Source organism: Thermobia domestica, chromosome 15 (assembly GCF_964235325.1).
Source record: "Thermobia domestica chromosome 15, izTheDome1.hap1.1, whole genome shotgun sequence".
In the NCBI taxonomy this organism is placed as follows: Eukaryota; Metazoa; Arthropoda; class Insecta; order Zygentoma; family Lepismatidae; genus Thermobia; species Thermobia domestica.
This window is the reverse complement of record NC_137468.1, coordinates 88,199,976-88,226,100: the sequence shown is the minus strand read 5'-3', so window position 1 is coordinate 88,226,100 and position 26,125 is coordinate 88,199,976. Positions and strand designations below refer to the sequence as shown.

Here is a 26,125-nt window from a genome sequence, read left to right as displayed (position 1 = left end):
AGACAATTTATCATTCAGCTTTATTTAAATGGTTGTGGAAATGAAATTTCAAGAGGGATTTCACTTTTATTTTTCGAAGAAATAGCGCCAGATATACATTTAGTCTTTCGCTAGTTAAATCCACATTGTTCTATGAATTGTACTCACGTATTTGAGTTCTCATTTTGAATCCTCATTTGATGAACGTGTGTGAGAACGTAGGAAAATTGATTGTTCTTTTAGTTTATTAACGTAAAAGTAGACTGTAAGGGAAAGGGAAACTTTTGTTTTGTATTTTTAGCTAAGCTAATTGTTCATCAATTTTTTGTTGCCATAATAAATTTTATGCAGTAAGTAAAAGATAGTTCACAGACATGGTAAGCATGTATTTGGTTTCATGGAGAATAATATTCTGAAAAAAGTTGTCATTGTTAATCAGTATCTAATTTCTCATATCACATCTTTTAAAATTAGATTATATAATGAATAGTAACACAGGGACATTCAGACATATTGCTTTATCTAGTGAAATATATGATTCGTGTTACACAATTTATTCTTTCTAATTTGATATATAAATTAATAAGAAAGTTGTTATTTGTGTGCCAGTTTTATTTTCATTTCAGGTTATTTGAAAATCTTACACGCATACATTTTTCTTGCTTTGTTCAACTGGTGGCTGTGATAGGCAGAAAAGTTATAAATAGCTTTCCAAACTACATGGAAAGCTTGATTGCGAGAGAATGAAATTAACACTTTTACTCCTGCAACAAAAGTACTCCTCCGGGCCGGATTTGAACCAGCGACCTATGGATAACTAATTATTACGATTCATCTACAGTCCACCGCTCTACCAACTGAGCTACCAGAGGAATTTATTTAATGGTTATTCATGTAACCAGAAATGGAGGGAAGTTTTCTTTTGCTCGTTATAGATCTTGTTTCTTCTTTCCCATTGGTAGCCATTACACAGTTAGTGTCATTAAAACATTTAATTTCTTCGCACGCAATAGAGATTAAAGTAAAAAGTTAAGACATTTCTAAGAATGAGTTCGTAATAAAAACATCAGTGTGTTTGGTATATTTCAAAATTTGTCCAAAAATTATGAAAATAATAAATGAGCATACTTTCGTTCAGGAAAATACATCAAAATAGAACGTGTGTTTTACTTGGCGCGTGGAGTCCTTGATTCAATTCTCAACTATGTATGTTTCAAACAGACAATATCGTGTCAGTAATTTTCTCCTTTCCTCCCACTTTCTCATTCCAGAAAATTCTTTCAGTATCTTTCCATTTGCTTTAATAGTTTTCCTGTGCCTAAACAGCATAATTTTCGGATCTCAATCTGATATATTTAACATCTTTTCACGAATGATTATGTATTATATAGTAATACTTGTTAACGACAATGATAAAAACAGTTGTTAGGTATTCAATAAAATGTTAAGAAACCTGTGTACATTTCTTTTCTATTTTCGAATAAAGGTGAGTTTTGAATGATTTGAATTTTTTTTTGAAAGAGTCACCTTCTCTCTTCTTTTCTTCTGTGAACTGAAGGCCAGAAATTTCAGGTGGATCTAAATGAGAAGAATTGTTTTACCTAGCTAAATTTCGGGAAGTTGTGGGATACTGTATTTTGGCATAAATTCAACATATCTCTTTATGATATTTATTTTAACGAAAGTGACATATTAATATCCGGATATTGAAATAGCATGTTCAGAAGCGTATAACAAGCGGTGATACAATTGTACTACCCATTTTTACCACAGGACACTTTACATTATATCTTTATCGCAATCAACATTCGCTTGTATTGAGACACGAAAGAGCTATTTTCAAAAGGCAACAGGGAAAGTGAGGACATCGGGGCAAGCTTCTTGCAGTTGATTTTGGAAACTTTAAAAAAACACTGAGAACATTCCCCAGGAAGTGATCTCCTTTTCATGAAAGAGAAACACAAAATATTTGGAAGAAATCTAGCTTGTTCTCTATTACGTAACCCTCCAAAACCACATGTGTATCTCTACAATCTTGCGAATAAAGTGATAGATATGTTCAAAAGTGTATTCAAAATAGGGGCACGGTTGTACTGCCCCGTCGTGGGCATCTTGATTCTTTGAACTTTATACCAAATTATAACGATCAACATCTGCTTATATTGAGGCAAGAGGAAGTTACACTGAAACACAACGTGAATTGAGAACATCAATGCAACATTATTTCAAGTCGACCAACGCATCACTAAAAGAAATCTGAGAATGTTTGAACGTAAGGAATATACATTCCACGAAAGCGAATGGCCGAAAACAGGACTATTTGCAGTTTGGTCTCCAGCACGAAAGTCTCCTGAAACTGCATGTGTATAACGTTTTTCGTATTTGAAAACTTACTGTCTTCTAAGTCTTTATTTGACGTTTGTATTAAAGTTGCCATATTAGTGAGAGAATAAAGGTCATAGTTCGCAGAAGTATTAAAGAAGAGAAATATTTATATTTTGTGGGAAATGATCTTCTCACATTCCACGTAATGGGAAGTTATTCTCAAGCCTTGTAACCACAGTACGGAAAGAAGCGCTAAATGACAGCGAAATAACTAAACACCAAATAAACATACTATGGAAGTTCGCGTTATCCCGATTGGAGGAAATATTTTCGAGAATGTTTGGATAAGCGTAATCTCAGGTGTAATGAGAAGTTTTACATAACAAATGTTAACCACCTAACGTTAATGGTTTGTAAGATATGCTATTTTCTCGTAAATTTTGAGTGTTATACTCATAGGTTATACATTTGAAAGAAATTAACGTAATAAATATCCGAAGTTATCCAAGTGCTATATTCAAGCATTTATTTCAAACGCAGTACTAACGTGGATTTGTGGAACGAATAACAGACAATTTATCATTCAGCTTTATTTAAATGGTTGTGGAAATGAAATTTCAAGAGGGATTTCACTTTTATTTTTCGAAGAAATAGCGCCAGATATACATTTAGTCTTTCGCTAGTTAAATCCACATTGTTCTATGAATTGTACTCACGTATTTGAGTTCTCATTTTGAATCCTCATTTGATGAACGTGTGTGAGAACGTAGGAAAATTGATTGTTCTTTTAGTTTATTAACGTAAAAGTAGACTGTAAGGGAAAGGGAAACTTTTGTTTTGTATTTTTAGCTAAGCTAATTGTTCATCAATTTTTTGTTGCCATAATAAATTTTATGCAGTAAGTAAAAGATAGTTCACAGACATGGTAAGCATGTATTTGGTTTCATGGAGAATAATATTCTGAAAAAAGTTGTCATTGTTAATCAGTATCTAATTTCTCATATCACATCTTTTAAAATTAGATTATATAATGAATAGTAACACAGGGACATTCAGACTTATTGCTTTATCTAGTGAAATATATGATTCGTGTTACACAATTTATTCTTTCTAATTTGATATATAAATTAATAAGAAAGTTGTTATTTGTGTGCCAGTTTTATTTTCATTTCAGGTTATTTGAAAATCTTACACGCATACATTTTTCTTGCTTTGTTCAACTGGTGGCTGTGATAGGCAGAAAAGTTATAAATAGCTTTCCAAACTACATGGAAAGCTTGATTGCGAGAGAATGAAATTAACACTTTTACTCCTGCAACAAAAGTACTCCTCCGGGCCGGATTTGAACCAGCGACCTATGGATAACTAATTATTACGATTCATCTACAGTCCACCGCTCTACCAACTGAGCTACCAGAGGAATTTATTTAATGGTTATTCATGTAACCAGAAATGGAGGGAAGTTTTCTTTTGCTCGTTATAGATCTTGTTTCTTCTGTCATTAAAACATTTAATTTCTTCGCACGCAATAGAGATTAAAGTAAAAAGTTAAGACATTTCTAAGAATGAGTTCGTAATAAAAACATCAGTGTGTTTGGTATATTTCAAAATTTGTCCAAAAATTATGAAAATAATAAATGAGCATACTTTCGTTCAGGAAAATACATCAAAATAGAACGTGTGTTTTACTTGGCGCGTGGAGTCCTTGATTCAATTCTCAACTATGTATGTTTCAAACAGACAATATCGTGTCAGTAATTTTCTCCTTTCCTCCCACTTTCTCATTCCAGAAAATTCTTTCAGTATCTTTCCATTTGCTTTAATAGTTTTCCTGTGCCTAAACAGCATAATTTTCGGATCTCAATCTGATATATTTAACATCTTTTCACGAATGATTATGTATTATATAGTAATACTTGTTAACGACAATGATAAAAACAGTTGTTAGGTATTCAATAAAATGTTAAGAAACCTGTGTACATTTCTTTTCTATTTTCGAATAAAGGTGAGTTTTGAATGATTTGAATTTTTTTTTGAAAGAGTCACCTTCTCTCTTCTTTTCTTCTGTGAACTGAAGGCCAGAAATTTCAGGTGGATCTAAATGAGAAGAATTGTTTTACCTAGCTAAATTTCGGGAAGTTGTGGGATACTGTATTTTGGCATAAATTCAACATATCTCTTTATGATATTTATTTTAACGAAAGTGACATATTAATATCCGGATATTGAAATAGCATGTTCAGAAGCGTATAACAAGCGGTGATACAATTGTACTACCCATTTTTACCACAGGACACTTTACATTATATCTTTATCGCAATCAACATTCGCTTGTATTGAGACACGAAAGAGCTATTTTCAAAAGGCAACAGGGAAAGTGAGGACATCGGGGCAAGCTTCTTGCAGTTGATTTTGGAAACTTTAAAAAAACACTGAGAACATTCCCCAGGAAGTGATCTCCTTTTCATGAAAGAGAAACACAAAATATTTGGAAGAAATCTAGCTTGTTCTCTATTACGTAACCCTCCAAAACCACATGTGTATCTCTACAATCTTGCGAATAAAGTGATAGATATGTTCAAAAGTGTATTCAAAATAGGGGCACGGTTGTACTGCCCCGTCGTGGGCATCTTGATTCTTTGAACTTTATACCAAATTATAACGATCAACATCTGCTTATATTGAGGCAAGAGGAAGTTACACTGAAACACAACGTGAATTGAGAACATCAATGCAACATTATTTCAAGTCGACCAACGCATCACTAAAAGAAATCTGAGAATGTTTGAACGTAAGGAATATACATTCCACGAAAGCGAATGGCCGAAAACAGGACTATTTGCAGTTTGGTCTCCAGCACGAAAGTCTCCTGAAACTGCATGTGTATAACGTTTTTCGTATTTGAAAACTTACTGTCTTCTAAGTCTTTATTTGACGTTTGTATTAAAGTTGCCATATTAGTGAGAGAATAAAGGTCATAGTTCGCAGAAGTATTAAAGAAGAGAAATATTTATATTTTGTGGGAAATGATCTTCTCACATTCCACGTAATGGGAAGTTATTCCCAAGCCTTGTAACCACAGTACGGAAAGAAGCGCTAAATGACAGCGAAATAACTAAACACCAAATAAACATACTATGGAAGTTCGCGTTATCCCGATTGGAGGAAATATTTTCGAGAATGTTTGGATAAGCGTAATCTCAGGTGTAATGAGAAGTTTTACATAACAAATGTTAACCACCTAACGTTAATGGTTTGTAAGATATGCTATTTTCTCGTAAATTTTGAGTGTTATACTCATAGGTTATACATTTGAAAGAAATTAACGTAATAAATATCCGAAGTTATCCAAGTGCTATATTCAAGCATTTATTTCAAACGCAGTACTAACGTGGATTTGTGGAACGAATAACAGACAATTTATCATTCAGCTTTATTTAAATGGTTGTGGAAATGAAATTTCAAGAGGGATTTCACTTTTATTTTTCGAAGAAATAGCGCCAGATATACATTTAGTCTTTCGCTAGTTAAATCCACATTGTTCTATGAATTGTACTCACGTATTTGAGTTCTCATTTTGAATCCTCATTTGATGAACGTGTGTGAGAACGTAGGAAAATTGATTGTTCTTTTAGTTTATTAACGTAAAAGTAGACTGTAAGGGAAAGGGAAACTTTTGTTTTGTATTTTTAGCTAAGCTAATTGTTCATCAATTTTTTGTTGCCATAATAAATTTTATGCAGTAAGTAAAAGATAGTTCACAGACATGGTAAGCATGTATTTGGTTTCATGGAGAATAATATTCTGAAAAAAGTTGTCATTGTTAATCAGTATCTAATTTCTCATATCACATCTTTTAAAATTAGATTATATAATGAATAGTAACACAGGGACATTCAGACATATTGCTTTATCTAGTGAAATATATGATTCGTGTTACACAATTTATTCTTTCTAATTTGATATATAAATTAATAAGAAAGTTGTTATTTGTGTGCCAGTTTTATTTTCATTTCAGGTTATTTGAAAATCTTACACGCATACATTTTTCTTGCTTTGTTCAACTGGTGGCTGTGATAGGCAGAAAAGTTATAAATAGCTTTCCAAACTACATGGAAAGCTTGATTGCGAGAGAATGAAATTAACACTTTTACTCCTGCAACAAAAGTACTCCTCCGGGCCGGATTTGAACCAGCGACCTATGGATAACTAATTATTACGATTCATCTACAGTCCACCGCTCTACCAACTGAGCTACCAGAGGAATTTATTTAATGGTTATTCATGTAACCAGAAATGGAGGGAAGTTTTCTTTTGCTCGTTATAGATCTTGTTTCTTCTTTCCCATTGGTAGCCATTACACAGTTAGTGTCATTAAAACATTTAATTTCTTCGCACGCAATAGAGATTAAAGTAAAAAGTTAAGACATTTCTAAGAATGAGTTCGTAATAAAAACATCAGTGTGTTTGGTATATTTCAAAATTTGTCCAAAAATTATGAAAATAATAAATGAGCATACTTTCGTTCAGGAAAATACATCAAAATAGAACGTGTGTTTTACTTGGCGCGTGGAGTCCTTGATTCAATTCTCAACTATGTATGTTTCAAACAGACAATATCGTGTCAGTAATTTTCTCCTTTCCTCCCACTTTCTCATTCCAGAAAATTCTTTCAGTATCTTTCCATTTGCTTTAATAGTTTTCCTGTGCCTAAACAGCATAATTTTCGGATCTCAATCTGATATATTTAACATCTTTTCACGAATGATTATGTATTATATAGTAATACTTGTTAACGACAATGATAAAAACAGTTGTTAGGTATTCAATAAAATGTTAAGAAACCTGTGTACATTTCTTTTCTATTTTCGAATAAAGGTGAGTTTTGAATGATTTGAATTTTGTTTGAAAGAGTCACCTTCTCTCTTCTTTTCTTCTGTGAACTGAAGGCCAGAAATTTCAGGTGGATCTAAATGAGAAGAATTGTTTTACCTAGCTAAATTTCGGGAAGTTGTGGGATACTGTATTTTGGCATAAATTCAACATATCTCTTTATGATATTTATTTTAACGAAAGTGTTATATTAATATCCGGGTATTGAAATAGCATGTTCAGAAGCGTATAACAAGCGGTGATACGATTGTACTACCCATTTTTACCACAGGACACTTTACATTATATCTTTATCGCAATCAACATTCGCTTGTATTGAGACACGAAAGAGCTATTTTCAAAAGGCAACAGGGAAAGTGAGGACATCGGGGCAAGCTTCTTGCAGTTGATTTTGGAAACTTTAAAAAAACACTGAGAACATTCACCAGGAAGTGATCTCCTTTTCATGAAAGAGAAACACAAAATATTTGGAAGAAATCTAGCTTGTTCTCTATTACGTAATCCTCCAAAACCACATGTGTATCTCTACAATCTTGCGAATAAAGTGTTAGATATGTTCAATAGTGTATTCAAAATAGGGGCACGGTTGTACTGCCCCGTCGTGGGCATCTTGATTCTTTGAACTTTATACCAAATTATAACGATCAACATCTGCTTATATTGAGGTAAGAGGAAGTTATACTGAAACAAAACGTGAATTGAGAACACCAATGCAACATTATTTCAAGTCGACCAACGCATCACTAAAAGAAATCTGAGAATGTTTGAACGTAAGGAATATACATTCCACGAAAGCGAATGGCCGAAAACAGGACTATTTGCAGTTTGGTCTCCAGCACGAAAGTCTCCTGAAACTGCATGTGTATAACGTTTTTCGTATTTGAAAACTTACTGTCTTCTAAGTCTTTATTTGACGTTTGTATTAAAGTTGCCATATTAGTGAGAGAATAAAGGTCATAGTTCGCAGAAGTATTAAAGAACAGAAATATTTATATTTTGTGGGAAATGATCTTCTCACATTCCACGTAATGGGAAGTTATTCCCAAGCCTTGTAACCACAGTACGGAAAGAAGCGCTAAATGACAGCGAAATAACTAAACACCAAATAAACATACTATGGAAGTTTGCGTTATCCCGATTGGAGGAAATAATTACGAGAATGTTTGGATAAGCGTAATCTCAGGTGTAATGAGAAGTTTTACATAACAAATGTTAACCACCTAACGTTAATGGTTTGTAAGATATGCTATTTTCTCGTAAATTTTGAGTGTTATACTCATAGGTTATACATTTGAAAGAAATTAACGTAATAAATATCCGAAGTTATCCAAGTGCTATATTCAAGCATTTATTTCAAACGCAGTACTAACGTGGATTTGTGGAACGAATAACAGACAATTTATCATTCAGCTTTATTTAAATGGTTGTGGAAATGAAATTTCAAGAGGGATTTCACTTTTATTTTTCGAAGAAATAGCGCCAGATATACGTTTAGTCTTTCGCTAGTTAAATCCACATTGTTCTATGAATTGTACTCACGCATTTGAGTTCTCATTTTGAATCCTCATTTGATGAACGTGTGTGAGAACGTAGGAAAATTGATTGTTCTTTTAGTTTATTAACGTAAAAGTAGACTGTAAGGGAAAGTGAAACTTGGGTTTTGTATTTTTAGCTAAGCTAATTGTTCATCAATTTTTTGTTGCCATAATAAATTTTATGCAGTAAGTAAAAGATAGTTCACAGACATGGTAAGCATGTATTTGGTTTCATGGAGAATAATATTCTGAAAAAAGTTGTCATTGTTAATCAGTATCTAATTTCTCATATCACATCTTTTAAAATTAGATTATATAATGAATAGTAACACAGGGACATTCAGACATATTGCTTTATCTAGTGAAATATATGATTCGTGTTACACAATTTATTCTTTCTAATTTGATATATAAATTAATAAGAAAGTTGTTATTTGTGTGCCAGTTTTATTTTCATTTCAGGTTATTTGAAAATCTTACACGCATACATTTTTCTTGCTTTGTTCAACTGGTGGCTGTGATAGGCAGAAAAATTATAAATAGCTTTCCAAACTACATGGAAAGCTTGATTGCGAGAGAATGAAATTAACACTTTTACTCCTGCAACAAAAGTACTCCTCCGGGACGGATTTGAACCAGCGACCTATGGATAACTAAGTATTACGATTCATCTACAGTCCACCGCTCTACCAACTGAGCTACCAGAGGAATTTATTTATTGGTTATTCATGTAACCAGAAATGGAGGAAAGTTTTCTTTTGCTCGTTATAGATCTTATTTCTTCTTTCCCATTGGTAGCCATTACACAGTTAGTGTCATTAAAACATTTAATTTCTTCGCACGCAATAGAGATTAAAGTAAAAAGTTAAGACATTTCTAAGAATGAGTTCGTAATAAAAACATCAGTGTGTTTGGTATATTTCAAAATTTGTCCAAAAATTATGAAAATAATAAATGAGCATACTTTCGTTCAGGAAAATACATCAAAATAGAACGTGTGTTTTACTTGGCGCGTGGAGTCCTTGATTCAATTCTCAACTATGTATGTTTCAAACAGACAATATCGTGTCAGTAATTTTCTCCTTTCCTCCCACTTTCTCATTCCAGAAAATTCTTTCAGTATCTTTCCATTTGCTTTAATAGTTTTCCTGTGCCTAAACAGCATAATTTTCGGATCTCAATCTGATATATTTAACATCTTTTCACGAATGATTATGTATTATATAGTAATACTTGTTAACGACAATGATAAAAACAGTTGTTAGGTATTCAATAAAATGTTAAGAAACCTGTGTACATTTCTTTTCTATTTTCGAATAAAGGTGAGTTTTGAATGATTTGAATTTTTTTTGAAAGAGTCACCTTCTCTCTTCTTTTCTTCTGTGAACTGAAGGCCAGAAATTTCAGGTGGATCTAAATGAGAAGAATTGTTTTACCTAGCTAAATTTCGGGAAGTTGTGGGATACTGTATTTTGGCATAAATTCAACATATCTCTTTATGATATTTATTTTAACGAAAGTGACATATTAATATCCGGATATTGAAATAGCATGTTCAGAAGCGTATAACAAGCGGTGATACAATTGTACTACCCATTTTTACCACAGGACACTTTACATTATATCTTTATCGCAATCAACATTCGCTTGTATTGAGACACGAAAGAGCTATTTTCAAAAGGCAACAGGGAAAGTGAGGACATCGGGGCAAGCTTCTTGCAGTTGATTTTGGAAACTTTAAAAAAACACTGAGAACATTCCCCAGGAAGTGATCTCCTTTTCATGAAAGAGAAACACAAACTATTTGGAAGAAATCTAGCTTGTTCTCTATTACGTAATCCTCCAAAACCACATGTGTATCTCTACAATCTTGCGAATAAAGTGATAGATATGTTCAAAAGTGTATTCAAAATAGGGGCACGGTTGTACTGCCCCGTCGTGGGCATCTTGATTCTTTGAACTTTATTCCAAATTATAACGATCAACATCTGCTTATATTGAGGCAAGAGGAAGTTACACTGAAACACAACGTGAATTGAGAACATCAATGCAACATTATTTCAAGTCGACCAACGCATCACTAAAAGAAATCTGAGAATGTTTGAACGTAAGGAATATACATTCCACGAAAGCGAATGGCCGAAAACAGGACTATTTGCAGTTTGGTCTCCAGCACGAAAGTCTCCTGAAACTGCATGTGTATAACGTTTTTCGTATTTGAAAACTTACTGTCTTCTAAGTCTTTATTTGACGTTTGTATTAAAGTTGCCATATTAGTGAGAGAATAAAGGTCATAGTTCGCAGAAGTATTAAAGAAGAGAAATATTTATATTTTGTGGGAAATGATCTTCTCACATTCCACGTAATGGGAAGTTATTCTCAAGCCTTGTAACCACAGTACGGAAAGAAGCGCTAAATGACAGCGAAATAACTAAACACCAAATAAACATACTATGGAAGTTCGCGTTATCCCGATTGGAGGAAATATTTTCGAGAATGTTTGGATAAGCGTAATCTCAGGTGTAATGAGAAGTTTTACATAACAAATGTTAACCACCTAACGTTAATGGTTTGTAAGATATGCTATTTTCTCGTAAATTTTGAGTGTTATACTCATAGGTTATACATTTGAAAGAAATTAACGTAATAAATATCCGAAGTTATCCAAGTGCTATATTCAAGCATTTATTTCAAACGCAGTACTAACGTGGATTTGTGGAACGAATAACAGACAATTTATCATTCAGCTTTATTTAAATGGTTGTGGAAATGAAATTTCAAGAGGGATTTCACTTTTATTTTTCGAAGAAATAGCGCCAGATATACATTTAGTCTTTCGCTAGTTAAATCCACATTGTTCTATGAATTGTACTCACGTATTTGAGTTCTCATTTTGAATCCTCATTTGATGAACGTGTGTGAGAACGTAGGAAAATTGATTGTTCTTTTAGTTTATTAACGTAAAAGTAGACTGTAAGGGAAAGGGAAACTTTTGTTTTGTATTTTTAGCTAAGCTAATTGTTCATCAATTTTTTGTTGCCATAATAAATTTTATGCAGTAAGTAAAAGATAGTTCACAGACATGGTAAGCATGTATTTGGTTTCATGGAGAATAATATTCTGAAAAAAGTTGTCATTGTTAATCAGTATCTAATTTCTCATATCACATCTTTTAAAATTAGATTATATAATGAATAGTAACACAGGGACATTCAGACATATTGCTTTATCTAGTGAAATATATGATTCGTGTTACACAATTTATTCTTTCTAATTTGATATATAAATTAATAAGAAAGTTGTTATTTGTGTGCCAGTTTTATTTTCATTTCAGGTTATTTGAAAATCTTACACGCATACATTTTTCTTGCTTTGTTCAACTGGTGGCTGTGATAGGCAGAAAAGTTATAAATAGCTTTCCAAACTACATGGAAAGCTTGATTGCGAGAGAATGAAATTAACACTTTTACTCCTGCAACAAAAGTACTCCTCCGGGCCGGATTTGAACCAGCGACCTATGGATAACTAATTATTACGATTCATCTACAGTCCACCGCTCTACCAACTGAGCTACCAGAGGAATTTATTTAATGGTTATTCATGTAACCAGAAATGGAGGGAAGTTTTCTTTTGCTCGTTATAGATCTTGTTTCTTCTTTCCCATTGGTAGCCATTACACAGTTAGTGTCATTAAAACATTTAATTTCTTCGCACGCAATAGAGATTAAAGTAAAAAGTTAAGACATTTCTAAGAATGAGTTCGTAATAAAAACATCAGTGTGTTTGGTATATTTCAAAATTTGTCCAAAAATTATGAAAATAATAAATGAGCATATTTTCGTTCAGGAAAATACATCAAAATAGAACGTGTGTTTTACTTGGCGCGTGGAGTCCTTGATTCAATTCTCAACTATGTATGTTTCAAACAGACAATATCGTGTCAGTAATTTTCTCCTTTCCTCCCACTTTCTCATTCCAGAAAATTCTTTCAGTATCTTTCCATTTGCTTTAATAGATTTCCTGTGCCTAAACAGCATAATTTTCGGATCTCAATCTGATATATTTAACATCTTTTCACGAATGATTATGTATTATATAGTAATACTTGTTAACGACAATGATAAAAACAGTTGTTAGGTATTCAATAAAATGTTAAGAAACCTGTGTACATTTCTTTTCTATTTTCGAATAAAGGTGAGTTTTGAATGATTTGAATTTTTTTTGAAAGAGTCACCTTCTCTCTTCTTTTCTTCTGTGAACTGAAGGCCAGAAATTTCAGGTGGATCTAAATGAGAAGAATTGTTTTACCTAGCTAAATTTCGGGAAGTTGTGGGATACTGTATTTTGGCATAAATTCAACATATCTCTTTATGATATTTATTTTAACGAAAGTGTCATATTAATATCCGGGTATTGAAATAGCATGTTCAGAAGCGTATAACAAGCGGTGATACGATTGTACTACCCATTTTTACCACAGGACACTTTACATTATATCTTTATCGCAATCAACATTCGCTTGTATTGAGACACGAAAGAGCTATTTTCAAAAGGCAACAGGGAAAGTGAGGACATCGGGGCAAGCTTCTTGCAGTTGATTTTGGAAACTTTAAAAAAACACTGAGAACATTCACCAGAAAGTGATCTCCTTTTCATGAAAGAGAAACACAAACTATTTGGAAGAAATCTAGCTTGTTCTCTATTACGTAATCCTCCAAAACCACATGTGTATCTCTACAATCTTGCGAATAAAGTGTTAGATATGTTCAATAGTGTATTCAAAATAGGGGCACGGTTGTACTGCCCCGTCGTGGGCATCTTGATTCTTTGAACTTTATACCAAATTATAACGATCAACATCTGCTTATATTGAGGTAAGAGGAAGTTATACTGAAACACAACGTGAATTGAGAACATCAATGCAACATTATTTCAAGTCGACCAACGCATCACTAAAAGAAATCTGAGAATGTTTGAACGTAAGGAATATACATTCCACGAAAGCGAATGGCCGAAAACAGGACTATTTGCAGTTTGGTCTCCAGCACGAAAGTCTCCTGAAACTGCATGTGTATAATGTTTTTCGTATTTGAAAACTTACTGTCTTCTAAGTCTTTATTTGACGTTTGTATTAAAGTTGCCATATTAGTGAGAGAATAAAGGTCATAGTTCGCAGAAGTATTAAAGAACAGAAATATTTATATTTTGTGGGAAATGATCTTCTCACATTCCACGTAATGGGAAGTTATTCCCAAGCCTTGTAACCACAGTACGGAAAGAAGCGCTAAATGACAGCGAAATAACTAAACACCAAATAAACATACTATGGAAGTTCGCGTTATCCCGATTGGAGGAAATATTTTCGAGAATGTTTGGATAAGCGTAATCTCAGGTGTAATGAGAAGTTTTACATAACAAATGTTAACCACCTAACGTTAATGGTTTGTAAGATATGCTATTTTCTCGTAAATTTTGAGTGTTATACTCATAGGTTATACATTTGAAAGAAATTAACGTAATAAATATCCGAAGTTATCCAAGTGCTATATTCAAGCATTTATTTCAAACGCAGTACTAACGTGGATTTGTGGAACGAATAACAGACAATTTATCATTCAGCTTTATTTAAATGGTTGTGGAAATGAAATTTCAAGAGGGATTTCACTTTTATTTTTCGAAGAAATAGCGCCAGATATACATTTAGTCTTTCGCTAGTTAAATCCACATTGTTCTATGAATTGTACTCACGTATTTGAGTTCTCATTTTGAATCCTCATTTGATGAACGTGTGTGAGAACGTAGGAAAATTGATTGTTCTTTTAGTTTATTAACGTAAAAGTAGACTGTAAGGGAAAGGGAAACTTTTGTTTTGTATTTTTAGCTAAGCTAATTGTTCATCAATTTTTTGTTGCCATAATAAATTTTATGCAGTAAGTAAAAGATAGTTCACAGACATGGTAAGCATGTATTTGGTTTCATGGAGAATAATATTCTGAAAAAAGTTGTCATTGTTAATCAGTATCTAATTTCTCATATCACATCTTTTAAAATTAGATTATATAATGAATAGTAACACAGGGACATTCAGACATATTGCTTTATCTAGTGAAATATATGATTCGTGTTACACAATTTATTCTTTCTAATTTGATATATAAATTAATAAGAAAGTTGTTATTTGTGTGCCAGTTTTATTTTCATTTCAGGGTATTTGAAAATCTTACACGCATACATTTTTCTTGCTTTGTTCAACTGGTGGCTGTGATAGGCAGAAAAGTTATAAATAGCTTTCCAAACTACATGGAAAGCTTGATTGCGAGAGAATGAAATTAACACTTTTACTCCTGCAACAAAAGTACTCCTCCGGGACGGATTTGAACCAGCGACCTATGGATAACTAATTATTACGATTCATCTACAGTCCACCGCTCTACCAACTGAGCTACCAGAGGAATTTATTTAATGGTTATTCATGTAACCAGAAATGGAGGGAAGTTTTCTTTTGCTCGTTATAGATCTTGTTTCTTCTTTCCCATTGGTAGCCATTACACAGTTAGTGTCATTAAAACATTTAATTTCTTCGCACGCAATAGAGATTAAAGTAAAAAGTTAAGACATTTCTAAGAATGAGTTCGTAAAAAAAACATCAGTGTGTTTGGTATATTTCAAAATTTGTCCAAAAATTATGAAAATAATAAATGAGCATACTTTCGTTCAGGAAAATACATCAAAATAGAACGTGTGTTTTACTTGGCGCGTGGAGTCCTTGATTCAATTCTCAACTATGTATGTTTCAAACAGACAATATCGTGTCAGTAATTTTCTCCTTTCCTCCCACTTTCTCATTCCAGAAAATTCTTTCAGTATCTTTCCATTTGCTTTAATAGTTTTCCTGTGCCTAAACAGCATAATTTTCGGATCTCAATCTGATATATTTAACATCTTTTCACGAATGATTATGTATTATATAGTAATACTTGTTAACGACAATGATAAAAACAGTTGTTAGGTATTCAATAAAATGTTAAGAAACCTGTGTACATTTCTTTTCTATTTTCGAATAAAGGTGAGTTTTGAATGATTTGATTTTTTTTTGAAAGAGTCACCTTCTCTCTTCTTTTCTTCTGTGAACTGACGGCCAGAAATTTCAGGTGGATCTAAATGAGAAGAATTGTTTTACCTAGCTAAATTTCGGGAAGTTGTGGGATACTGTATTTTGGCATAAATTCAACATATCTCTTTATGATATTTATTTTAACGAAAGTGTTATATTAATATCCGGGTATTGAAATAGCATGTTCAGAAGCGTATAACAAGCGGTGATACGATTGTACTACCCATTTTTACCACAGGACACTTTACATTATATCTTTATCGCAATCAACATTCGCTTGTATTGAGACACGAAAGAGCTATTTTCAAAAGGCAACAGGGAAAGTGAGGACATCGGGGGAAGCTTCTTGCAGTTGATTTTGGAAACTTTAAAAAAACACTGAGAACATTCACCAGGAAGTGATCTTCTTTTCATGAAAGAGAAACACAAAATATTTGGAAGAAATCTAGCTTGTTCTCTATTACGTAATCCTCCAAAACCACATGTGTATCTCTACAATCTTGCGAATAAAGTGTTAGATATGTTCAATAGTGTATTCAAAATAGGGGCACGGTTGTACTGCCCCGTCGTGGGCATCTTGATTCTTTGAACTTTATACCAAATTATAACGATCAACATCTGCTTATATTGAGGTAAGAGGAAGTTATACTGAAACACAACGTGAATTGAGAACATCAATGCAACATTATTTCAAGTCGACCAACGCATCACTAAAAGAAATCTGAGAATGTTTGAACGTAAGGAATATACATTCCACGAAAGCGAATGGCCGAAAACAGGACTATTTGCAGTTTGGTCTCCAGCACGAAAGTCTCCTGAAACTCCATGTGTATAACGTTTTTCGTATTTGAAAACTTACTGTCTTCTAAGTCTTTATTTGACGTTTGTATTAAAGTTGCCATATTAGTGAGAGAATAAAGGTCATAGTTCGCAGAAGTATTAAAGAAGAGAAATATTTATATTTTGTGGGAAATGATCTTCTCACATTCCACGTAATGGGAAGTTATTCCCAAGCCTTGTAACCACAGTACGGAAAGAAGCGCTAAATGACAGCGAAATAACTAAACACCAAATAAACATACTATGGAAGTTCGCGTTATCCCGATTGGAGGAAATATTTTCGAGAATGTTTGGATAAGCGTAATCTCAGGTGTAATGAGAAGTTTTACATAACAAATGTTAACCACCTAACGTTAATGGTTTGTAAGATATGCTATTTTCTCGTAAATTTTGAGTGTTATACTCATAGGTTATACATTTGAAAGAAATTAACGTAATAAATATCCGAAGTTATCCAAGTGCTATATTCAAGCATTTATTTCAAACGCAGTACTAACGTGGATTTGTGGAACGAATAACAGAAAATTTATCATTCAGCTTTATTTAAATGGTTGTGGAAAGGAAATTTCAAGAGGGATTTCACTTTTATTTTTCGAAGAAATAGCGCCAGATATACGTTTAGTCTTTCGCTAGTTAAATCCACATTGTTCTATGAATTGTACTCACGTATTTTAGTTCTCATTTTGAATCCTCATTTGATGAACGTGTGTGAGAACGTAGAAAATTGATTGTTCTTTTAGTTTATTAACGTAAAAGTAGACTGTAAGGGAAAGTGAAACTTGGGTTTTGTATTTTTAGCTAAGCTAATTGTTCATCAATTTTTTGTTGCCATAATAAATTTTATGCTGTAAGTAAAAGATAGTTCACAGACATGGTAAGCATGTATTTGGTTTCATGGAGAATAATATTCTGAAAAAAGTTGTCATTGTTAATCAGTATCTAATTTCTCATATCACATCTTTTTAAAATTAGATTATATAATGAATAGTAACACAGGGACATTCAGACATATTGCTTTATCTAGTGAAATATATGATTCGTGTTACACAATTTATTCTTTCTAATTTGATATATAAATTAATAAGAAAGTTGTTATTTGTGTGCCAGTTTTATTTTCATTTCAGGTTATTTGAAAATCTTACACGCATACATTTTTCTTGCTTTGTTCAACTGGTGGCTGTGATAGGCAGAAAAGTTATAAATAGCTTTCCAAACTATATGGAAAGCTTGATTGCGAGAGAATGAAATTAACACTTTTACTCCTGCAACAAAAGTACTCCTCCGGGCCGGATTTGAACCAGCGACCTATGGATAACTAATTATTACGATTCATCTACAGTCCACCGCTCTACCAACTGAGCAACCAGAGGAATTTATTTATTGGTTATTCATGTAACCAGAAATGGAGGGAAGATTTCTTTTGCTCGTTATAGATCTTATTTCTTCTTTCCCATTGGTAGCCATTACACAGTTAGTGTCATTAAAACATTTAATTTCTTCGCACGCAATAGAGATTAAAGTAAAAAGTTAAGACATTTCTAAGAATGAGTTCGTAATAAAAACATCAGTGTGTTTGGTATATTTCAAAATTTGTCCAAAAATTATGAAAATAATAAATGAGCATACTTTCGTTCAGGAAAATACATCAAAATAGAACGTGTGTTTTACTTGGCGCGTGGAGTCCTTGATTCAATTCTCAACTATGTATGTTTCAAACAGACAATATCGTGTCAGTAATTTTCTCCTTTCCTCCCACTTTCTCATTCCAGAAAATTCTTTCAGTATCTTTCCATTTGCTTTAATAGTTTTCCTGTGCCTAAACAGCATAATTTTCGGATCTCAATCTGATATATTTAACATCTTTTCACGAATGATTATGTATTATATAGTAATACTTGTTAACGACAATGATAAAAACAGTTGTTAGGTATTCAATAAAATGTTAAGAAACCTGTGTACATTTCTTTTCTATTTTCGAATAAAGGTGAGTTTTGAATGATTTGAATTTTTTTGAAAGAGTCACCTTCTCTCTTCTTTTCTTCTGTGAACTGACGGCCAGAAATTTCAGGTGGATCTAAATGAGAAGAATTGTTTTACCTAGCTAAATTTCGGGAAGTTGTGGGATACTGTATTTTGGCATAAATTCAACATATCTCTTTATGATATTTATTTTAACGAAAGTGACATATTAATATCCGGATATTGAAATAGCATGTTCAGAAGCGTATAACAAGCGGTGATACGATTGTACTACCCATTTTTACCACAGGACACTTTACATTATATCTTTATCGCAATCAACATTCGCTTGTATTGAGACACGAAAGAGCTATTTTCAAAAGGCAACAGGGAAAGTGAGGACATCGGGGCAAGCTTCTTGCAGTTGATTTCGGAAACTTTAAAAAAACACTGAGAACATTCCCCAGGAAGTGATCTCCTTTTCATGAAAGAGAAACACAAAATATTTGGAAGAAATCTAGCTTGTTCTCTATTACGTAATCCTCCAAAACCACATGTGTATCTCTACAATCTTGCGAATAAAGTGTTAGATATGTTCAAAAGTGTATTCAAAATAGGGGCACGGTTGTACTGCCCCGTCGTGGGCATCTTGATTCTTTGAACTTTATACCAAATTATAACGATCAACATCTGCTTATATTGAGGCACGAGGAAGTTATACTGAAACACAACGTGAATTGAGAACATCGATGCAACATTATTTCAAGTCGACCAACGCATCACTAAAAGAAATCTGAGAATGTTTGAACGTAAGGAATATACATTCCACGAAAGCGAATGGCCGAAAACAGGACTATTTGCAGTTTGGTCTCCAGCACGAAAGTGTCCTGAAACTGCATGTGTATAATGTTTTTCGTATTTGAAAACTTACTGTCTTCTAAGTCTTTATTTGACGTTTGTGTTAAAGTTGCCATATTAGTGAGAGAATAAAGGTCATAGTTCGCAGAAGTATTAAAGAAGAGAAATATTTATATTTTGTGGGAAATGATCTTCTCACATTCCACGTAATGGGAAGTTATTCCCAAGCCTTGTAACCACAGTACGGAAAGAAGCGCTAAATGACAGCGAAATAACTAAACACCAAATAAACATACTATGGAAGTTCGCGTTATCCCGATTGGAGGAAATATTTTCGAGAATGTTTGGATAAGCGTAATCTCAGGTGTAATGAGAAGTTTTACATAACAAATGTTAACCACCTAACGTTAATGGTTTGTAAGATATGCTATTTTCTCGTAAATTTTGAGTGTTATACTCATAGGTTATACATTTGAAAGAAATTAACGTAATAAATATCCGAAGTTATCCAAGTGCTATATTCAAGCATTGATTTCAAACGCAGTACTAACGTGGATTTTGGAACGAATAACAGACAATTTATCATTCAGCTTTATTTAAATGGTTCTGGAAATGAAATTTCAAGAGGGATTTCACTTTTATTTTTCGAAGAAATAGCGCCAGATATACGTTTAATCTTTCGCTAGTTAAATCCACATTGTTCTATGAATTGTACTCACGTATTTGAGTTCTCATTTTGAATCCTCATTTGATGAACGTGTGTGAGAACGTAGGAAAATTGATTGTTCTTTTAGTTTATTAACGTAAAAGTAGACTGTAAGGGAAAGGGAAACTTGGGTTTTGTATTTTTAGCTAAGCTAATTGTTCATCAGTTTTTTGTTGCCATAATAAATTTTATGCTGTAAGTAAAAGATAGTTCACAGACATGGTAAGCATGTATTTGGTTTCATGGAGAATAATATTCTGAAAAACATTGTCATTGTTGATCAGTATCTAATTTCTCATATCACATCTTTTAAAATTAGATTATAAAATGAATAGTAACACAGGGACATTCAGACATATTGCTTTATCTAGTGAAATATATGATTCGTGTTACACAATTTATTCTTTCTAATTTGATATATAAATTATTAAGAAAGTTGTTATTTGTGTGCCAGTTTTATTTTCATTTCAGGTTATTTGAAAATCTTACACGCATACATTTTTCTTGCTTTGTTCAACTGGTGGCTGTGATAGGCAGAAAAGTTATAAATAGCTTTCCAAACTACATGGAAAGCTTGATTGCGAGAGAATGAAATTAACACTTTTACTCCTGCAACAAAAGTACTCCTCCGGGCCGGATTTGAACCAGCGACCTATGGATAACTAATTATTACGATTCATCTACAGTCCACCGCGCTACCAACTTTTTTTTAAACTATTTATTTACATGCTTAGTAGTACATAAAGATCACAGGAAGGTTTAACATTAGAAAAAAACTCACCAATACATATTGATAGTATATACAAAAGACCTGACGATTAAGTTAAGACTGTTAAAAAATTAGCAAAATATTTCCGCTTACGAACAATAGAAATGCTATTAGCAGCGGATTTTAGGAAAGCAAGGTAAAGATCAGGGGGATAAGGTCCGGGGGTGGTTAACAAATAGAGAATAGTGTGTGCCACAAACCAAATAACAGTATTATTCTTTGTAACAGGGTAGTAATTAAAATCTGGGTAAAATATTAAAGCAGTGGCACGAAAAGAGGAAGGAGGATGACGGCATATTTTGCTTAAAAGTACACACAACTGCTGCTAAATACTAGTGACTGAGGAGCAAGTTTCGAATCTATGACTAAGAGAGTCAGGTTGTTGGCAAACATTACACAAGTTATCAGCACCAATGTTTAAGTGAAACAAACGTTTTATTTGTTTCATATGCGTTATTAACAATAACATACCAAAGAGATTTATGGGTATAGTTCAGAAATTTAGCATGAACATTACACCAGATACGAGACCAGTTATGAGAGGGTTGCTTGACTATTATATGTGGTGTAACTGCGGGATGAATGTTTAAATAGTACCAATACAAGTACTTAACAGACATGCATTCTATTTCACATTTTGTCAAAAGTGCTCAAGCCATGTCTATTATGACGTCTTTCAGGTGAGGATATTTCCAACTCCACGGGAAGGCATTGATAGGTCCCTCAAGGTCAATACAGGCAAAACACGCTGCAAACACCGCTGCAGAGACAGTGCTGTGAGTAGAACACGCGACCTGACAGCTGCGATGTAACAAGAGAGCTTTGGCTTGAATGTTTACATCTAGAAAGCCAATGCCCCCGTCCTTGGGAAGCAAACGTAACTGAGTGGAAGAAACACGTAATAATTTGCCGTGCCAAAGGAAAAACAACGCAGAACTATGTAAGGAGCGGGCGATATTGTGGGAGAGGGGATAAATCTGGGCGAGGTGCCAGAGTACGCTATACCCAGTCTGCTTAAGAAACAACATTCTGCCTAATAAACTAAAATGACGATGTTTATGAAAATAAAGAATATTTTTAATTTTTGCAGCAACGTGGGCAAAGTTAGTAGTAATGGTACGTGTGGTATTAGGAAACCATTCAATTCCTAGTATTTTAAGAGAGTCGACAACCGCAAAATAAACTCCATACTCTTGAGTACAATTGTCATTTAAGCACATAATTTTCGTTTTACTGTCATTTAATTTTGCACCAGATATTCTTTGATACTTGGTTAGTAAATACACAATATGTTGAATTTCTACAGGGCTGTTCACGAAGTAATGTGTGTCGTCGACATAGCTTTGTGCAACAATTTTAGTATTATATACAGGGACCCCTGGTAAAAGAGATTGAACAGAAAATAACAAAGGAGCCAGAGATAAACTAAATAAAATACTGGACATGCTATCGCCTTGAAGGATTCCGTTATTAAAAGGAATCGCTACACTTAAGCCACCATTAATCTTCATCTTAGTGATTCTCTGAGAATAGACACCTTTAATCATAGAGATAAATTTGTCACCAAAGCCAAAGCGAGTTAACACATTAAACAAATATTGATGCTGAATTCTATCAAAAGCCTTAGAGTAGTCCGTTGAAAGAATAGCCACTGTATGATCAGTTCTACACTCATAATATGCTATAAAATCTCGAAGATTGGATAGCGCTTCATACATACGGCGAGTCTGTCCATGGCCATATTGACAGGGGCTTAAGAGATCTTCAATGTATGTTTTCATTCGCAGAGTGAGGCAACGGGTCAAAATTTTGAGGTCCGTACACAGTAAGCTGAGAGGTCGAAGGGCATCAACGTCATGGGCGTTTGCATGTTTGGGAACCAACACAGTGATACCCGTTCGTAAAGAGGTTCCTAAAATGCAACTATCACGATACTCGTTAAAAAGGTCAGTGAGAAAGGGAGCAAGGATGTCAATAAAAGTGACATAGAATTCCACGGGCAAGGAGTCGACACCAGTGGATTTGCCTCGCTTTCCAAGTTTAATGGAGGTCATGACCTCGTCTACCGTGAAGGGCTGGCTAAGACGCTCCCTGTCACCATCGGTTAAAGTAGCTGGTATGTGTTCAAAAAGAGTATCATCACTGACAAACAAAGAAGGCGTGGCATAGAGATGTTTAAAATGTTCTATAAGATATGCATTCACGTGAGGTCCCTCATATAAATGTCCATCGGGGTCTTTAAGATGCGAAATAAGCTGTTGTTTACCTCTACTACGTTCTCGCTGTACGGGGACAGTACTAACAGATTCTGTGGAATCAGTCGAAGGAATCTTGCTACGAACAATATGGCCGTACATACGTCGGCGATGCATAGAGAGAAGAAAAGCCTTGATTTGATGAATTTGAGGCCGAACAGATTCTCCTTGAGCCTGCGCCTTCACATAGTCCCGTAAAAGCTTAGAATAATATGCATACTGTTCACAGAAGGCCTGATAACGATGAATACTGTATTGTTTACGAACAAAACGAAACACAGGTTTTACACGTTTCTCCCAAAGTTCATAACAGTACCTTTATAGCTGCGTTTCTCCTCCATTAAGGATGCCCACTCAGCACGGATGACAGATTGATAGTCCGCTTCAGCGAGGATCGACGTATTATAATACCACAATGAATTACTTTTAAGGAATTTCGTTACAGGTAAATTGATAGTCATAACGACACAATAATGATCACTAAAAATCACAGGTTCAATTTTGATGTCCTTGACGTAAGGCAATAAGATGCGGCTGACGTAAATTTGATCAAGTCTCGAGGATGAATGCGATGTCCAAAAGGTATGACCCGGAACGCTGGGAAAATAGAAACGCCACACATCGACGAGGTCATATGTTTCAATCACTTTGTATAGGGAAGGTGAAAAGGGGTAATGAGGCTGGGCATCTATCTCTGAAAGTACTGCATTGAAGTCTCCAGCGAGGATACAGGGGTTGGACCCATTATATAACGCCTGCATGAGATCAGTTTAGAAGAAATTGTTCCGTGCCCTAGTTTGAGAGTTCCCAGCAGGAGCAAAACTGTTACATAACCGTATAGTCCGTAGTTGGCCCACAGTAAGTCTATCAGTTAGAGGAGTAGGATGTTCAAGAAAATCTATATCACTTCTATATATAATTGCAGTTCCTAAGCCTTGGGGATTAAAATTAGAGCACCAGGAGTGAGTAAAGAGGTTGGAAAATTCAGGCAAAGCCACTTCCTGTGTGAAGAGGATATCTATCTCTGCTTTACGGATGAAATCACTCAAAGCATGTTGCTTAACCAAGGAACTTAAACCGTTTAAGTTTAGAGTGGCGAAACGAAAACTATACATTTGGATCCACCAAAGAAAAAAATTGTAGAAAGGAGAAAGAAGAGGACATTAGAGAGAGAAGGGATATTACGAAAGATCCGATGCACTGTCAATCCCTTTCCTAGGACGAGACTTTGAACGGGTACGAGCGGACTCTACAATATAACTATCTTGAGACTTTATTAACTTCAAAGAAAAATCACTGTCGCCACTTTCAGTTTTCTTTTTCTTGCGCCGGGTTTGGAACAAAAACACATTTTCACTTGCACTAAGGTTACTAGCAGTAGAAACAACCACATCACTGGGCAAAACACTATCACTAGTAGGTGGGGCGTTGACACTAGGTGGGGCACCAGAAGGGGACAGAGAGGTGAGAGTTGTCACATCAGATTGGCGGTGCACAGAAGGAACGTCATCACTGTTGAGAACACGTTGGTCAGAAAGTGAACATAAACCTGTATCAGGTTCCTGTGGAGGCTCAACAATATGGTCATCACTAATGGGAGGGGCCTCTTCAATATTCACTGTGCCGTTGGCAGAATCCATAGTATCAGAAGTCGACGGAGCTGTATGCATCATGGAATCACAAGGAAGGTGCACGGGAGGATCGGGCGATTTGACAGCAGGAATGTCACGAGGCGAGGTCAAAAGTGGGAAGGTGTTGAAATTAAGTAATTCTGGTGTGGGCGTTGCGGAAGGAAGATTAACAGGAGCAGGGCGTGACAAAGGGGAAGATCGGAGTACGGGACGAGAGGATAGGGGAAGGGTACTAGAGCGACGCTTATCACAATCTTGGAAAAAATGTAGAGGACTATCACAGACACTGCATGTCTTGATTTGACCATTATATGTGACCCACAATCGTAAACCTGCGATTGTCACATAGGAAGGTATGGAATGCTTAATGTTCATGCGTATCAACTTCCTGCCAGTACGAGTTTTATAAATGTGACCTGCATCATAGTATTCATCTTCAATATGTAGAACCTCGCCGAACTTAGAAAGCAAACTGATGATTTTAGCATTATCTAGTTCACTAGGACATACGTGTAGTTTAACTAATTGCGACATATTACTAGCAGAATCAAGGTCCAGAACAAATTAACTGTCATCATCTTTGTACACAACTTTACCTTGTGAATCACGTAGTATTTGCTCATAAGTAATCTGGTTTAAGAGTTTAATATACAATATTTTCCTGTTGAAGTCCATTTCTATTGAGATAACCTGGTCCGGGGATAATTTGAAGGTTGAAGCAATCTACTCATGGAGTTTAATCGACGTGGGACGATTACTGACAGGACGAAAATTAATTCGTATAGTATTCACAGTACACTAACCATGTCGCAAAACCGTTATCAAAAGACCAAAAGAATAGCACTGGGTCGTAATAAAGACGTTCACAGTCCAATACCACACACAAATGTGCAAAACACGAGGAACAAAAAAGAAGCGTTCGCAACTGCACACAGCTTACAAGCACACAGCAGACGAGCGATGTGCACACCGCGACTGCACAGACCGAACTCTCAACTGAGCAACCAGAGGAATTTATTTAATGGTTATTAATATAACCAGAAGTGGAGGGAAGTTTTCTTTTGCTCGTTATAGATCTTGTTTCTTCTTTCCCATTGGTAGCCATTACACAGTTAGTGTCATTAAAAACATTTAATTTCTTCGCACGCAATAGAGATTAAAGTAAAAAGTTAAGACATTTCTAAGAATGAGTTCGTAATAAAAACATCAGTGTGTTTGGTATATTTCAAAATTTGTCCAAAAATTATGAAAATAATAAATG

At 34.3% G+C, this 26,125-nt stretch overlaps 7 non-coding genes across 7 annotated transcripts; all 7 read right to left on the bottom strand.

The window, feature by feature from the left end:
• Positions 1-758: 758 nt before the first annotated feature.
• Positions 759-851, bottom strand: TRNAY-GUA (transfer RNA tyrosine (anticodon GUA)). The gene is made up of 2 exons: positions 815-851; positions 759-794 (listed from the first exon to the last, which is right to left on the bottom strand). It is a non-coding gene; the product is annotated as a tRNA-Tyr (tRNA).
• Positions 852-3,631: 2,780 nt separating this feature from the next.
• On the bottom strand, positions 3,632-3,724 carry TRNAY-GUA (transfer RNA tyrosine (anticodon GUA)). Its single transcript has 2 exons — positions 3,688-3,724; positions 3,632-3,667 (listed from the first exon to the last, which is right to left on the bottom strand). It is a non-coding gene; the product is annotated as a tRNA-Tyr (tRNA).
• A 2,751-nt stretch (positions 3,725-6,475) lies between these two features.
• On the bottom strand, positions 6,476-6,568 carry TRNAY-GUA (transfer RNA tyrosine (anticodon GUA)). The gene is made up of 2 exons: positions 6,532-6,568; positions 6,476-6,511 (listed from the first exon to the last, which is right to left on the bottom strand). It is a non-coding gene; the product is annotated as a tRNA-Tyr (tRNA).
• Positions 6,569-9,347: 2,779 nt separating this feature from the next.
• On the bottom strand, positions 9,348-9,440 carry TRNAY-GUA (transfer RNA tyrosine (anticodon GUA)). The gene is made up of 2 exons: positions 9,404-9,440; positions 9,348-9,383 (listed from the first exon to the last, which is right to left on the bottom strand). It is a non-coding gene; the product is annotated as a tRNA-Tyr (tRNA).
• Positions 9,441-12,219: 2,779 nt separating this feature from the next.
• TRNAY-GUA (transfer RNA tyrosine (anticodon GUA)) lies at positions 12,220-12,312 on the bottom strand. The gene is made up of 2 exons: positions 12,276-12,312; positions 12,220-12,255 (listed from the first exon to the last, which is right to left on the bottom strand). It is a non-coding gene; the product is annotated as a tRNA-Tyr (tRNA).
• A 2,779-nt stretch (positions 12,313-15,091) lies between these two features.
• TRNAY-GUA (transfer RNA tyrosine (anticodon GUA)) lies at positions 15,092-15,184 on the bottom strand. The gene is made up of 2 exons: positions 15,148-15,184; positions 15,092-15,127 (listed from the first exon to the last, which is right to left on the bottom strand). It is a non-coding gene; the product is annotated as a tRNA-Tyr (tRNA).
• Positions 15,185-17,963: 2,779 nt separating this feature from the next.
• TRNAY-GUA (transfer RNA tyrosine (anticodon GUA)) lies at positions 17,964-18,056 on the bottom strand. The gene is made up of 2 exons: positions 18,020-18,056; positions 17,964-17,999 (listed from the first exon to the last, which is right to left on the bottom strand). It is a non-coding gene; the product is annotated as a tRNA-Tyr (tRNA).
• Between the last annotated feature and the right edge of the window lie 8,069 nt (positions 18,057-26,125).